At 57.2% G+C, this 13,277-nt stretch overlaps 1 protein-coding gene and 1 long non-coding RNA gene across 2 annotated transcripts in view; one reads left to right on the forward strand and one right to left on the reverse strand.

Annotated features, from left to right (window-relative positions):
* LOC118258863 (T cell receptor alpha chain MC.7.G5-like) overlaps nt 1–13,277 on the reverse strand; it is a 237,563-nt gene that overhangs the window by 194,126 nt on the left and 30,160 nt on the right.
* Nucleotides 3,538–6,603, forward strand: LOC126913572 (uncharacterized). The gene is made up of 2 exons (XR_007709137.1): nt 3,538–3,678; nt 6,401–6,603. It is a non-coding gene; the product is annotated as an uncharacterized LOC126913572 (long non-coding RNA).

The raw sequence follows: 13,277 nt of genomic DNA on the forward strand, positions 1-13,277 counted from the left end.
GGAAACAATTAGAGACCTGCTGCTCTACCTGGACTGTCACAAGTCCATGGGGCCAGATGGGATCCACCTGATGGGGAAAGGAAAGGAAAGGAAAGGAAAGGAAAGGAAAGGAAAGGAAAGGAAAGGAAAGGAAAGGAAAGGAAAGGAAAGGAAAGGAAAGGAAAGGAAAGGAAAGGAAAGGAAAGGAAAGGAAAGGAAAGGAAAGGAAAGGAAAGGAAAGGAAAGGAAAGGAAAGGAAAGGAAAGGAAAGGAAAGGAAAGGAAAAAGTTGTTTTTTTTTTTCTCTACTGCTGCTAGACAGGTATTTACAGTCGTCTGACTCTTTAAGGTCTTCTTCCAGATAACAGGTGTGTGAATTAACACTCTCATCCACATATTGTGAGACATCCCTCAAGTACTGTTTTCCCCCTGGAATCTGCACTGGTTCAAATCACATCTTCTTCCCTGGCAACTTAGCATCTGGGGCATCATGGCATCACTGGCACCATGGCGACCTTGCACGACGCTGGGGCACGGGGAGGCACCTGGGAGGCGATGCTGCGTACCGACAGCATGGCTGGGCCGAGGGCCGGGACCCCTCTGCCGGGCTGCGCGGGGCTCAAGGCCGGGGCAGCGGCGGGAGGCCAGGGCCAGGAGCCTCCCTCCCTCCGGCTGCCGGGGCACCGCGCTCCTCGGCTGCCCCCGAGCTGCCCCGCGCCCCGCCCCGCGGCCGCCTCCTCCTCCGCCGAAGGGGCCGCGGCCCCGCGGGGGGCGGGCTGGGCCGGGCCTGGGCGGGCGGAGCGGTGGGCGCTGCCCCGGCGAGGGCCCGACTTGTGGTGCGGGCAGGAGCGGCCCGAGCGCGGCCCCGCTCTGCTCGTGTCCGCCTCCCGCCGGGCGCGGCAGGGCCCGATGGCGGCCGGGCTGGGGCCGCGGCTGCTGGCCTTGGCCTTGGCCTTGGCCTTGGGGCCGGCCGGTGAGCGGCGGGCGGGGAGGGCAGCGGGGCCGGGGCCGGGTCCGGTGTGTGCGGGAGAGGGAGGCTGTCAGGGGTCGGGGACGCTTTGGGAGCAGCCCCGGCTGACCCCGAGGAGGGCAGTCGGGGCAGTGCCCCTGGCCAGGGGCTTTGTGGGGTGCAAGGGGGTTGGCGGCTTCAGGCTGTGCTGTGCTGGAGTCGCTGGAGCTTCTCTAGAGCATCCTCCTCCGTCCGTGGGCACACACTGCCCCACTCCATGTGCTCTCCTTCTGCAGGCGTGTGTGCCGAATTGAGTCTGGTGGAGTCTGGCAGAGGTGTGCAAGCACCTGGATACTCCGTGCATCTCTCCTGCCAGGGATCCGGATTCAGATTTGAAGATTATTATGTCCGGTGGTACCGTAAGGCACCCGGTGGCAGTCTCGAGTGGGTGTCCTACATCAACTATGATGGTAGCACAATACAGTATGGCAAAGCGGTGGAGGGCCGAGCCACAGCTTCCCGGGACAATTCCCAGTCCAAGGCTTATCTGTCCCTGCGTGCCCTGGTACCCCAGGACTCTGCCCACTACTCTTGCATCAGATTATGTGAATCTTCCCTGTCACATCATGCTCTTTGCTCAGCAGCTGCATCAGTCACTTCCTCACAGGGCTTCTGGTTCCTCTCTCCTTCCCCCCCTTCCTTCTAGTTTAAAGCCCTCCTCATGAGGTCTGCCATCCCCCCAGCAGGAACGTCTTTCCGCACTGTGTGAGACTGGGGCAGTGCGAGGAGGCCATGGGCAGAAGCCTCTGGCTGCTGGGGTGACACAGTCCTCCCCACCCTGCTCTCTGCCCCGTGCCCACCTCCTCCTCCACCAGAGGCCGCAGTCCTGCAGGAGGCGGGATGGACACTAAGTGGTATGTTATTTTGTATCCTATCCATGACAGGATTTGTTAGGTAAGGTTGATGGTGGGACTTGGTGATCTTATGGGTCTTTTCCAGCCTTAATGATTCTACAGTTCTGTGATTTCCATGCATGTCACCATCTGGGGATGCAGGCTGATTGTCAGTGACTAGAGCATCTCATGATAGCAGCATGCACACAGGTCCACATTCCTCTGGGTCTCTCAAGAACACAAATTCCTATTCCTACACCTTATGGAAGGCTGCCATGTGTGGGTGTGCCACCACCTCCTGGGACAGTTTCTAGGTGTTGAAATATGTCGTCCTGCATGTCCTGCATCTCCGGGACTCCACTTGCTACTTCTGTGCTGCCCCTATGGGGACAGAAAGCTGAGGTGTTCCCTGACACGCACCTCCTGCTAGGGCTTGTCACCTTCTCCATGCTCAATCCCACACCCCAGCAAAGGGGCCAGCCTGGACATGGGCTGGGAGAGACTGCAGCTGTGGCCTGTGCTGTGAGATGCACCAGTAGAGGGGTGTGCAGGGATTCTTTCAGATTGTGGGACTACTCAAGAAATCCCTCATTACAAGTGAGCCAGTATCCTGGTTTTGGCTAGGATAGAGTTAATTTTCCTCCAAGTGTCTGGTAGGGTGCTGTGTTTTGGACTTAGGGTGAAATCAATCTTGATGACACGCTGATGTCGTAGTTGTTGCAGAACAGTCCTTACAATGAAGGAAGGAAGGAAGAAGGAAAGGAGGAAAGAAAGAAGGAAAGAAGAAGGAAGGAAGGAAGGAAGGAAGGAAAGAAAGAAAGAAAGAAAGAAAGAAAAGAAAGGAGTTTTTTTGTTTGTTGTTGTTGTGTTTTTTGTTTTTTAGTTCCGTACAGGTTCCAGAGAGATATTTACAATTTATTGATATTTTAAGGCCTTAATCCAAATAAGACAGGTGCATGAGTCAAGCCTCCAATATCAATTTCTCCCGGAACGTGCTCAAAATGTTTGAGACGCACCAGGTTGAATTGTGCCTTTTCTGCTAGTTAGCCTCAGGGGCATCCCTTCTGATGTGTGGGTTGTTGGTCCAGCGGCCAGCTGACGGTGAGGCCAGGGCCAGGAGCCTCCCTCCCTCCGGCTGCCGGGGCGCCGCGCTCCTCGGCTGCCCCCGAGCTGCCCCGCGCCCCGCCCCGCGGCCGCCTCCTCCTCCGCCGAAGGGGCCGCGGCCCCGCGGGGGGCGGGCTGGGCCGGGCCTGGGCGGGCGGAGCGGTGGGCAGGAGCACACTTGTGGTGCGGGCAGGAGCGGCCCGAGCGCGGCCCCGCTCTGCTCGTGTCCGCCTCCCGCCGGGCGCGGCAGGGCCCGATGGCGGCCGGGCTGGGGCCGCGGCTGCTGGCCTTGGCCTTGGCCTTGGCCTTGGCCTTGGCCTTGGCCTTGGGGCCGACCGGTGAGCGGCGGGCGGGGAGGGCAGCGGGGCCGGGTCCGGGTCCGGTGTGTGCGGGAGAGGGAGGCTGTCGGGGTCGGGGACGCTTTGGGAGCAGCCCCGGCTGAGCCCCGAGGAGGGCAGTCGGGGCAGTGCCCCTGGCCAGGGGCTTTCTCGTGAATAAGGGGGTTGGCGGCTGAGGCTGGGCTGGGCTGGGGTTGCTGGGCCTTCTGGTTAGCATCTTTTTCTTTCTGTGAGCACACCCTGCCCCACTCCATGTGCTCTCCTGCAGGTGTGTGGGCAGAGCGGAGGCTGGTGGAGTCTGGTGGAGGTCTGCAAGCACCAGGGAACTCTGTGAAGCTCTCCTGCCAGGGATACGGATTCACTTCCAGTTCATTTGCTATACAGTGGTACCGTCAGGCACCCGGTGGAAGTCTCGAGTGGGTGTCCTACATTGACAGAATTAGTCGTACTAAATACTATGGCAAAGCGGTGGAGGACCGAGCCACAGCTTCCCGGGACAATTCCCAGTCCAAGGCTTATCTGTCCCTGCGTGCACTGGTACCCCAAGACTCAGCCCACTACTTCTGTGCTGTTCACACAGGGGCAGGAAATCCAGCTGAGCTTTAACACAAACCTGCTCCCAGGGCCCCTCGCCTTCTCTAAGTGTGTCACTGTGACAGAGAGCAGGGAGGAGCAGCAGAACTGTATTGATCTGCTGAAGAGGGCAGAGAATTGCCTTCAGCTCAGCCCTTTGCCACATTGCCTGTAGGGGCCCATGCGATCAACAGCAGTGTCAGGGGCAAATGGCCAGGTCAGCTGGAGTGCAGCAAGAAGAGATGCACAGGCTTCCTCATGAAAGGAAGTGCCGAGTGCTGCTCTTGGGTCCTAACAACCCGATTCCGTGGGATTGACGGTCATAACAATCCCATTCAGGCTTGGGGAAGAGTGGGTGGAAGGTGTGCTGGCAGAAAAGGACCTGAGGGTTTTGTTTGACAGCCAGCTGAACATGAGCCAGCAGTGTGCCCCTGTGGCCAAGAAGGCCAATGGCATCCTGACCTGCATCAGAAACAGTGTGGCCATGAGGCCTAGGGAAGTGATTGTCCTGCTTAAGCCCCATTTTGATGATTTTGTGAAGCCTCCCTGTCACACCGTGCCATGCTCTTTGCTCAGCAGCTGCATCAGTCACTTCCTCACAGGGCTTCTGGTTCCTCTCTCCTTCCCCCCCTTCCTTCTAGTTTAAAGCCCTCCTCATGAGGTCTGCCATCCCCTCAGCAGGAACGCCTTTGCCGCGCTGTGTGAGACTGGGGCAGTGCGAGGAGGCCATGGGCAGAAGCCTCTGGCTGCTGGGGTGACACAGTCCTCCCCACCCTGCTCTCTGCCCCGTGCCCACCTCCTCCTCCACCAGAGGCCGCAGTCCTGAGGGAGGCGGGATGGACACTAAGTGGTATGTTATTTTGTATCCTATCCATGACAGGATTTGTTAGGTAAGGTTGATGGTTGGACTTGATGATCTTATGGGTCTTTTCCAGCCTTAATGATTCTACAGTTCTGTGATTTCCATGCATGTCACCATCTGGGGATGCAGGCTGATTGTCAGTGACTAGAGCATCTCATGATAGCAGCATGCACACAGGTCCACATTCCTCTGGGTCTCTCAAGAACAAAAATTCCTATTCCTACACCTTATGGAAGGCTGCCATGTGTGGGTGTGCCACCACCTCCTGGGACAGTTTCTAGGTGTTGAAATATGTCGTCCTGCATGTCCTGCATCTCCGGGACTCCACTTGCTACTTCTGTGCTGCCCCTATGGGGACAGAAAGCTGAGGTGTTCCCTGACACGAACCTCCTGCTAGGGCTTGTCACCTTCTCCATGCTCAATCCCACACCCCAGCAAAGGGGCCAGCCTGGACATGGGCTGGGACAGACTGCAGCTGTGGCCTGTGCTGCGTGATGCACCAGTAGAGGGGTGTGCAGGGATTCTTTCAGATTGTGGGACTACTCAAGAAATCCCTCATTACAAGTGAGCCAGTATCCTGGTTTTGGCTAGGATAGAGTTAATTTTCCTCCAAGTGTCTGGTAGGGTGCTGTGTTTTGGACTTAGGGTGAAATTAATCTTGATGACACACTGATGTCGTACTTGTTGCAGAGCAGTCCTTACAAGGAAGGAAGGAAGAAGGAAGAAGGAAAGAAGGAAGAAAGAAGGAAGGAAGGAAGGAAAGGAAGAAGAAAGAAGAAAAGAAAGAAGAAAGAATGAAAGAAAGAAGAAAGAAAGGAAGAAGGAAAGAAAAGGAGTTTGTTTGTTTGTTGTTGTTGTGTTTTTTGTTTTTTAGTTCCGTACAGGTTCCAGAGAGATATTTACAATTTATTGATATTTTAAGGCCTTAATCCAAATAAGACAGGTGCATGAGTCAAGCCTCCAATATCAATTTCTCCTGGAACGTGCTCAAAATGTTTGAGACGCACCAGGTTGAATTGTGCCTTTTCTGCTAGTTAGCCTCAGGGGCATCCCTTCTGATGTGTGGGTTGTTGGTCCAGCGGCCAGCTGACGGTGAGGCCAGGGCCAGGAGCCTCCCTCCCTCCGGCTGCCGGAGCACCGCGCTCCTCGGCTGCCCCCGAGCTGCCCCGCGCCCCGCCCCGCGGCCGCCTCCTCCTCCGCCGAAGGGGCCGCGGCCCCGCGGGGGGCGGGCTGGGCCGGGCCTGGGCGGGCGGAGCGGTGGGCGCTGCCCCGGCGAGGGCCCGACTTGTGGTGCGGGCAGGAGCGGCCCGAGCGCGGCCCCGCTCTGCTCGTGTCCGCCTCCCGCCGGGCGCGGCAGGGCCCGATGGCGGCCGGGCTGGGGCCGCGGCTGCTGGCCTTGGCCTTGGCCTTGGCCTTGGCCTTGGGGCCGGCCGGTGAGCGGCGGGCGGGGAGGGCAGCGGGGCCGGGGCCGGGTCCGGTGTGTGCGGGAGAGGGAGGCTGTCAGGGTCGGGGACGCTTTGGGAGCAGCCCCGGCTGACCCCGAGGAGGGCAGTCGGGGCAGTGCCCCTGGCTAGGGGCTTTCTTGCGAGTAAGGGGGTTGGCGGCTGAGGCTGGGCTGTGCTGGAGTCGCTGGAGCTTCTCTAGAGCATCCTCCTCCGTCCGTGGGCACACCCTGCCCCACTCACTTTGCTCTCCTTCTGCAGGCGTGTGTGCTGAATTGAGTCTGGTGGAGTCTGGCGGAGGTGTGCAAGCACCTGGAGACTCCGTGCATCTCTCCTGCCAGGGATCCGGATTCAGCTTTGAAGATTATGATGTTTTTTGGTACCGTCAGGCACGCGGTAGCAGTCTCGAGTGGGTGTCCTACATCAACTATTATGGTAGCACAATAAAATATGGCAAAGCGGTGGAGGGCCGAGCCACAGCTTCCCGGGACAATTCCCAGTCCAAGGCTTCTCTGTCCCTGCGTGCCCTGGTACCCCAGGACTCTGCCCACTACTTCTGTGCAGTTCGCACAGGGACAGGAAATCCAGCTGAGCTTTAACACAAACCTGCTCCCAGGGCCCCTCGCCTTCTCTAAGTGTGTCACTGTGACACAGAACAGGGAGGAGCAGCAGAACTGTATTGATCTGCTGAAGAGGGCAGAGAATTGCCTTCAGCTCAGCCCTTTGCCACATTGGCTGTAGGGGCCCATGGGATCAACAGCAGTGTCAGGGGCAAATGGCCAGGTCAGCTGGAGTGCAGCAAGAAGAGATGCACAGGCTTCCTCATGAAAGGAAGTGCCGAGTGCTGCTCTTGGGTCCTAACAACCCCATTCCGTGGGACTGACAGATATAACAATCCCATTCAGGCTTGGGGAAGAGTGGGTGGAAGGTGTGCTGGCAGACAAGGTCCTGAGGGTTTTGTTTGACAGCCAGCTGAACATGAGCCAGCAGTGTGCCCCTGTGGCCATGAAGGCCAATGGCATCCTGACCTGCATCAGAAACAGTGTGGCCATGAGGCCTAGGGAAGTGATTGTCCTGCTTAAGCCCCATTTTGATGATTTTGTGAAGCCTCCCTGTCACACCGTGCCATGCTCTTTGCTCAGCAGCTGCATCAGTCACTTCCTCACAGGGCTTCTGGTTCCTCTCTCCTTCCCCCCCTTCCTTCTAGTTTAAAGCCCTCCTCATGAGGTCTGCCATCCCCTCAGCAGGAACGCCTTTGCCGCGCTGTGTGAGACTGGGGCAGTGCGAGGAGGCCATGGGCAGAAGCTGCTGGGGTGACACAGTCCTCCCCACCCTGCTCTCTGCCCCGTGCCCACCTCCTCCTCCACCAGAGGCCGCAGTCCTGCGGGAGGCGGGATGGACACTAAGTGGTATGTTATTTTGTATCCTATCCATGACAGGATTTGTTAGGTAAGGTTGATGGTTGGACTTGATGATCTTATGGGTCTTTTCCAGCCTTAATGATTCTACAGTTCTGTGATTTCCATGCATGTCACCATCTGGGGATGCAGGCTGATTGTCAGTGACTAGAGCATCTCATGATAGCAGCATGCACACAGGTCCACATTCCTCTGGGTCTCTCAAGAACACAAATTCCTATTCCTACACCTTATGGAAGGCTGCCATGTGTGGGTGTGCCACCACCTCCTGGGACAGTTTCTAGGTGTTGAAATATGTCGTCCTGCATGTCCTGCATCTCCGGGACTCCACTTGCTACTTCTGTGCTGCCCCTATGGGGACAGAAAGCTGAGGTGTTCCCTGACACGCACCTCCTGCTAGGGCTTGTCACCTTCTCCATGCTCAATCCCACACCCCAGCAAAGGGGCCAGCCTGGACATGGGCTGGGAGAGACTGCAGCTGTGGCCTGTGCTGCAGTGATGCACCAGTAGAGGGGTGTGCAGGGATTCTTTCAGATTGTGGGACTACTCAAGAAATCCCTCATTACAAGTGAGCCAGTATCCTGGTTTTGGCTAGGATAGAGTTAATTTTCCTCCAAGTGTCTGGTAGGGTGCTGTGTTTTGGACTTAGGGTGAAATCAATCTTGATGACACACTGATGTCGTAGTTGTTGCAGAACAGTCCTTACAAGGAAGGAAAGAAGGAAGAAGGAAAGAAGGAATGAAATAAGGAAAGAAAGAAGGAAGGAAGGTAGGAAAGAAAGAAAGAAAGAAAAAAGAAAGAAAGAAAGAAACAAACAAACAAAGAAAGAAAGAAACAAAGAAAGGAGTTTGTTTGTTTGTTGTTGTTGTGTTTTTTGTTTTTTAGTTCCGTACAGGTTCCAGAGAGATATTTACAATTTATTGATATTTTAAGGCCTTAATCCAAATAAGACAGGTGCATGAGTCAAGCCTCCAATATCAATTTCTCCCGGAACGTGCTCAAAATGTTTGAGACGCACCAGGTTGAATTGTGCCTTTTCTGCTAGTTAGCCTCAGGGGCATCCCTTCTGATGTGTGGGTTGTTGGTCCAGCGGCCAGCTGACGGTGAGGCCAGGGCCAGGAGCCTCCCTCCCTCCGGCTGCCGGGGCGCCGCGCTCCTCCGCTGCCCCCGAGCTGCCCCGCGCCCCGCCCCGCGGCCGCCTCCTCCTCCGCCGAAGGGGCCGCGGCCCCGCGGGGGGCGGGCTGGGCCGGGCCTGGGCGGGCGGAGCGGTGGGCGCTGCCCCGGCGAGGGCCCGACTTGTGGTGCGGGCAGGAGCGGCCCGAGCGCGGCCCCGCTCTGCTCGTGTCCGCCTCCCGCCGGGCGCGGCAGGGCCCGATGGCGGCCGGGCTGGGGCCGCGGCTGCTTGGCCTTGGCCTTGGCCTTGGGGCCAGCCGGTGAGCGGCGGGCGGGGAGGGCAGCGGGGCCGGGTCCGGGTCCGGTGTGTGCGGGAGAGGGAGGCTGTCGGGGTCGGGGACGCTTTGGGAGCAGCCCCGGCTGACCCCGAGGAGGGCAGTCGGGGCAGTGCCCCTGGCCAGGGGCTTTGTGGGGTGCAAGGGGGTTGGCGGCTGAGGCTGTGCTGTGCTGGAGTCGCTGGAGCTTCTCTAGAGCATCCTCCTCCGTCCGTGGGCACACGCATCCCCACTCCCTGTGCTCTCCTTCTGCAGGTGTGTGTGCCGAATTGAGTCTGGTGGAGTCTGGCGGAGGTGTGCAAGCACCTGGAGAGTCCGTGCGTCTCTCCTGCCAGGGATCCGGACTCAGCTTCAAAGATTATTATGTCTTGTGGTACCGTCAGGCACCCGGTGGCAGTCTCGAGTGGGTGTCCTACATTGACAAAATTAGTCGTACTAAATACTATGGCAAAGCGGTTGAGGGTCGAGCCGAAACTTCCCGGGACAATTCCCAGTCCAAGGCTTATCTGTCCCTGCGTGCCCTGGTACCTCAGGACTCTGCCCACTACTTCTGTGCAGTTCGCACAGGGACAGGAAATCCAGCTGAGCTTTAACACAAACCTGCTCCCCTCGCGTTTTCTCCGTGTACTGCTGCCATGGAGAACAGGGAGGAGCAGCAGAACCCTATTGAGATGCTGAAGAGTGCAGGGAATTCCCTGCAGCTCAGCCCTTTGCCACATTGCCTGTAGGGGCCCATGGGCTCAACAGCAGTGTCAGGGGCAAATGGCCAGGTCAGCTGGAGTGCAGCAAGAAGAGATGCACAGGCTTCCTCATGAAAGGAAGTGCCGAGTGCTGCTCTTGGGTCCTAACAACCCGATTCCGTGGGATTGACGGTCATAACAATCCCATTCAGGCTTGGGGAAGAGTGGGTGGAAGGTGTGCTGGCAGACAAGGTCCTGAGGGTTTTGTTTGACAGCCAGCTGAACATGAGCCAGCAGTGTGCCCCTGTGGCCATGAAGGCCAATGGCATCAGAAACAGTGAGGCCATCAGGAGTGGGGAAGTAATGGTCCTTTGGGATGTGGCTCTGGTGACAACACATCTCGGGTACTGTGTTCATTTTGGTCCCCTCACTACAAGGAGGTGTGCTGGGTCTGGCTGGGATGCTAACTTTCCCTGCAGCAGCCCACACAGTGCTGTGCTCTGCACGTGTAGCTAGAAGAGCACTGGTGTCACACCAGCGTTTCATCTGTTGCTGCCCAATACTGGCACAGCATCAGGACTCCCTCCAACCCCCCAAGAGCCAGCAGGCTGGGGGTGTGGAAGTGATGGGGAGGGGACATCACTGGGGCAGCTGACCTAAACGAACCAAAGGGCTATTCCATGCCATATGATGTCACTCTGTGCAATAAATGTGGGAAAGGGGAAGGAGAGGCGGGGGCTCTCATTGTGGAAGCGTGTTCTCCAAAACAACCACTATGTGTATTGAGGCCCTGCATCCCAGGATGTGGCTGATCGTCTCTCGTTGATTCTAAGTAGAGTAACTGCTTTTCTCTCTCTGTGAATCCGTGCGGCCTTTTTTTTTTTTTCCCACCTCCTTTTCCCTTTAATTAAACCATCCTTATCTCAGACCTTGAGCCCTTTGTGTTGTTTGTTCTCCCCCTTTTTCTTTGAGGAGGGGGAGGGAGAGAGCGGCCATGGTGGAACTCAGCTGCCCACCCAAGTAAAACCACCACAGAAGGATATTGAGTTGCTTGAGTATGTGCAAAGAGCAAGAAAGCTGGTGAAGGGACTAGAAAGCAAGTGTTATCATCAGCAGCTGAGGGAACTGTTTTTATTTTAGTGTAGAGAAAAGGAAGCTGAGGGGAGACCTGATCATTCTCTGCAGCTATCTGAGAGAAGGTTGCAGCAAGGAGGTGTTGGTCTCTATGATTCTGTGATTCCATGGTTAAACACTGGACAGCTTTTCCCTGTGGTCCTAAATGGGGCTATTTTCTTGTGCAGAAGAGGTGAACTGCTGAATTTGTTTGCTGTAGAGGAACCACTAGTTTCCCAGGAAGTCAATGTGGATGATTGAGTTAGAGATGATTTATCATGTGCCTCACCAGGTGATCGGTTCCGAGGCAGTCGTGATCTGCAGCAGAGCCTGGGGATCGTGGTGGGCAGGCGTTTTTCTGCATGGAGGCCACTCAGGGCAGCCAAGGGAGCCAGCGGGACCCGTCAGCCCTTGTGAGGGTGGCTGACGAGGCTTCATCGGAGCCAGAGGCACCCCCTGTGGTAGAAAGGCAGCCCCTAGGGAGCACGAGAAACCATCAGCCAGGCAACCAGGGCGGGCAAACAGGGCATGGTGCATCAGTTTGCACAGCAGGTCGAGCAGGCAGGGCGAGCAAGGAGGGCGAAGTATCCCTCCTCACTCAGGCGACCGGCTCACCTACCAGCTACCTCCCAGACAGCAAACCCAGCCATGGTCACCACTAGGCGGCAAGCGCTTGCCAAAGCACTCATCAAAAAGACTGTGGCAACCCAGACCGAGTGCCTGCCCAAAGATACGGCTCTTCAGGTCTCCGGCTGCAGGGAGGGCCTGAGCCTGATGCTGCCAATGGACGGTGACAGAGATACCGGCTGCGTGAGGTACGAGGAGGTGGAGGATCTGATCAGCCTGGTGGCAGAGCTCAAGGAGGAGGTGGGGAGATTAAGGACTATCAGGGAGTGCGAGCAGGAGTTGGACTGGTGGAGCAACGCCCTGCCATGCCTCAGAGAAAGGCATGACAGATGAGCAAGTGGGGAAGAAGACCGGTGTGGCTGAACAGGGAACTTTTGCTGAGTGTCTGGGAGAAAAAAGACTTTATGTCTGGCGGAAGAAGGGGCAGGCAACTCAGGGAGAGTACAAGGAAGTTGGCAGCATATGCAGAGAAAAAATCAGGAAGGCCAAAGCCCAGTACGAGCTCAACCTGGCAACTATGGTTAAGTATAACAAAAATGTTTTTATAAATATATTAACAGCAAGAGGAGGGCCAAGAAGAATCTCCATTTTTTACTGGACGCAGGGGGAACATGACTACTGAGGATAAGGAAAAGGCTGAGGTTCTTAATGCCTTCTTGACATCTGTCTTTACTAGCTGGACCACTTATCCTCAGGGTACTCAGCCTTCCGATCTGGAAGTGTGTGACAGGGAGCAAAAGAACCCCCCGTACAGTTCAGGTGGAAAAAATTAGAGACCTGCTGCTCTACCTGGACTGTCACAAGTCCATGGGGCCAGATGGGATCCACCTGATGGGGAAAGGAAAGGAAAGGAAAGGAAAGGAAAGGAAAGGAAAGGAAAGGAAAGGAAAGGAAAGGAAAGGAAAGGAAAGGAAAGGAAAGGAAAGGAAAGGAAAGGAAAGGAAAGGAAAGGAAAGGAAAGGAAAGGAAAGGAAAGGAAAGGAAAGGAAAGGAAAGGAAAGGAAAGGAAAGGAAAGGAAAGGAAAGGAAAGGAAAGGAAAGGAAAGGAAAGGAAAGGAAAGGAAAGGAAAGGAAAGGAAAGGAAAGGAAAAAGTTGTTTTTTTTTTCTCTACTGCTGCTAGACAGGTATTTACAGTCGTCTGACTCTTTAAGGTCTTCTTCCAGATAACAGGTGTGTGAATTAACACTCTCATCCACATATTGTGAGACATCCCTCAAGTACTGTTTTCCCCCTGGAATCTGCACTGGTTCAAATCACATCTTCTTCCCTGGCAATTAGCATCTGGGGCATCATGGCATCACTGGCACCATGGCGACCTTGCACGACGCTGGGGCACGGGGAGGCACCTGGGAGGCGATGCTGCGTACCGACAGCATGGCTGGGCCGAGGGCCGGGACCCCTCTGCCGGGCTGCGCGGGGCTCAAGGCCGGGGCAGCGGCGGGAGGCCAGGGCCAGGAGCCTCCCTCCCTCCGGCTGCCGGGGCGCCGCGCTCCTCCGCTGCCCCCGAGCTGCCCCGCGCCCCGCCCCGCGGCCGCCTCCTCCTCCGCCGAAGGGGCCGCGGCCCCGCGGGGGGCGGGCTGGGCCGGGCCTGGGCGGGCGGAGCGGTGGGCGCTGCCCCGGCGAGGGCCCGACTTGTGGTGCGGGCAGGAGCGGCCCGAGCGCGGCCCCGCTCTGCTCGTGTCCGCCTCCCGCCGGGCGCGGCAGGGCCCGATGGCGGCCGGGCTGGGGCCGCGGCTGCTGGCCTTGGCCTTGGCCTTGGGGCCGGCCGGTGAGCGGCGGGCGGGGAGGGCAGCGGGGCCGGGTCCGGGTCCGGTGTGTGCGGGAGAGGGAGGCTGTCGGGGTCGGGGACGC

The sequence above is a fragment of the Cygnus atratus genome, chromosome 25 (genome assembly GCF_013377495.2).
Source record: "Cygnus atratus isolate AKBS03 ecotype Queensland, Australia chromosome 25, CAtr_DNAZoo_HiC_assembly, whole genome shotgun sequence".
NCBI classification, from domain to species: domain Eukaryota; kingdom Metazoa; phylum Chordata; class Aves; order Anseriformes; family Anatidae; genus Cygnus; species Cygnus atratus.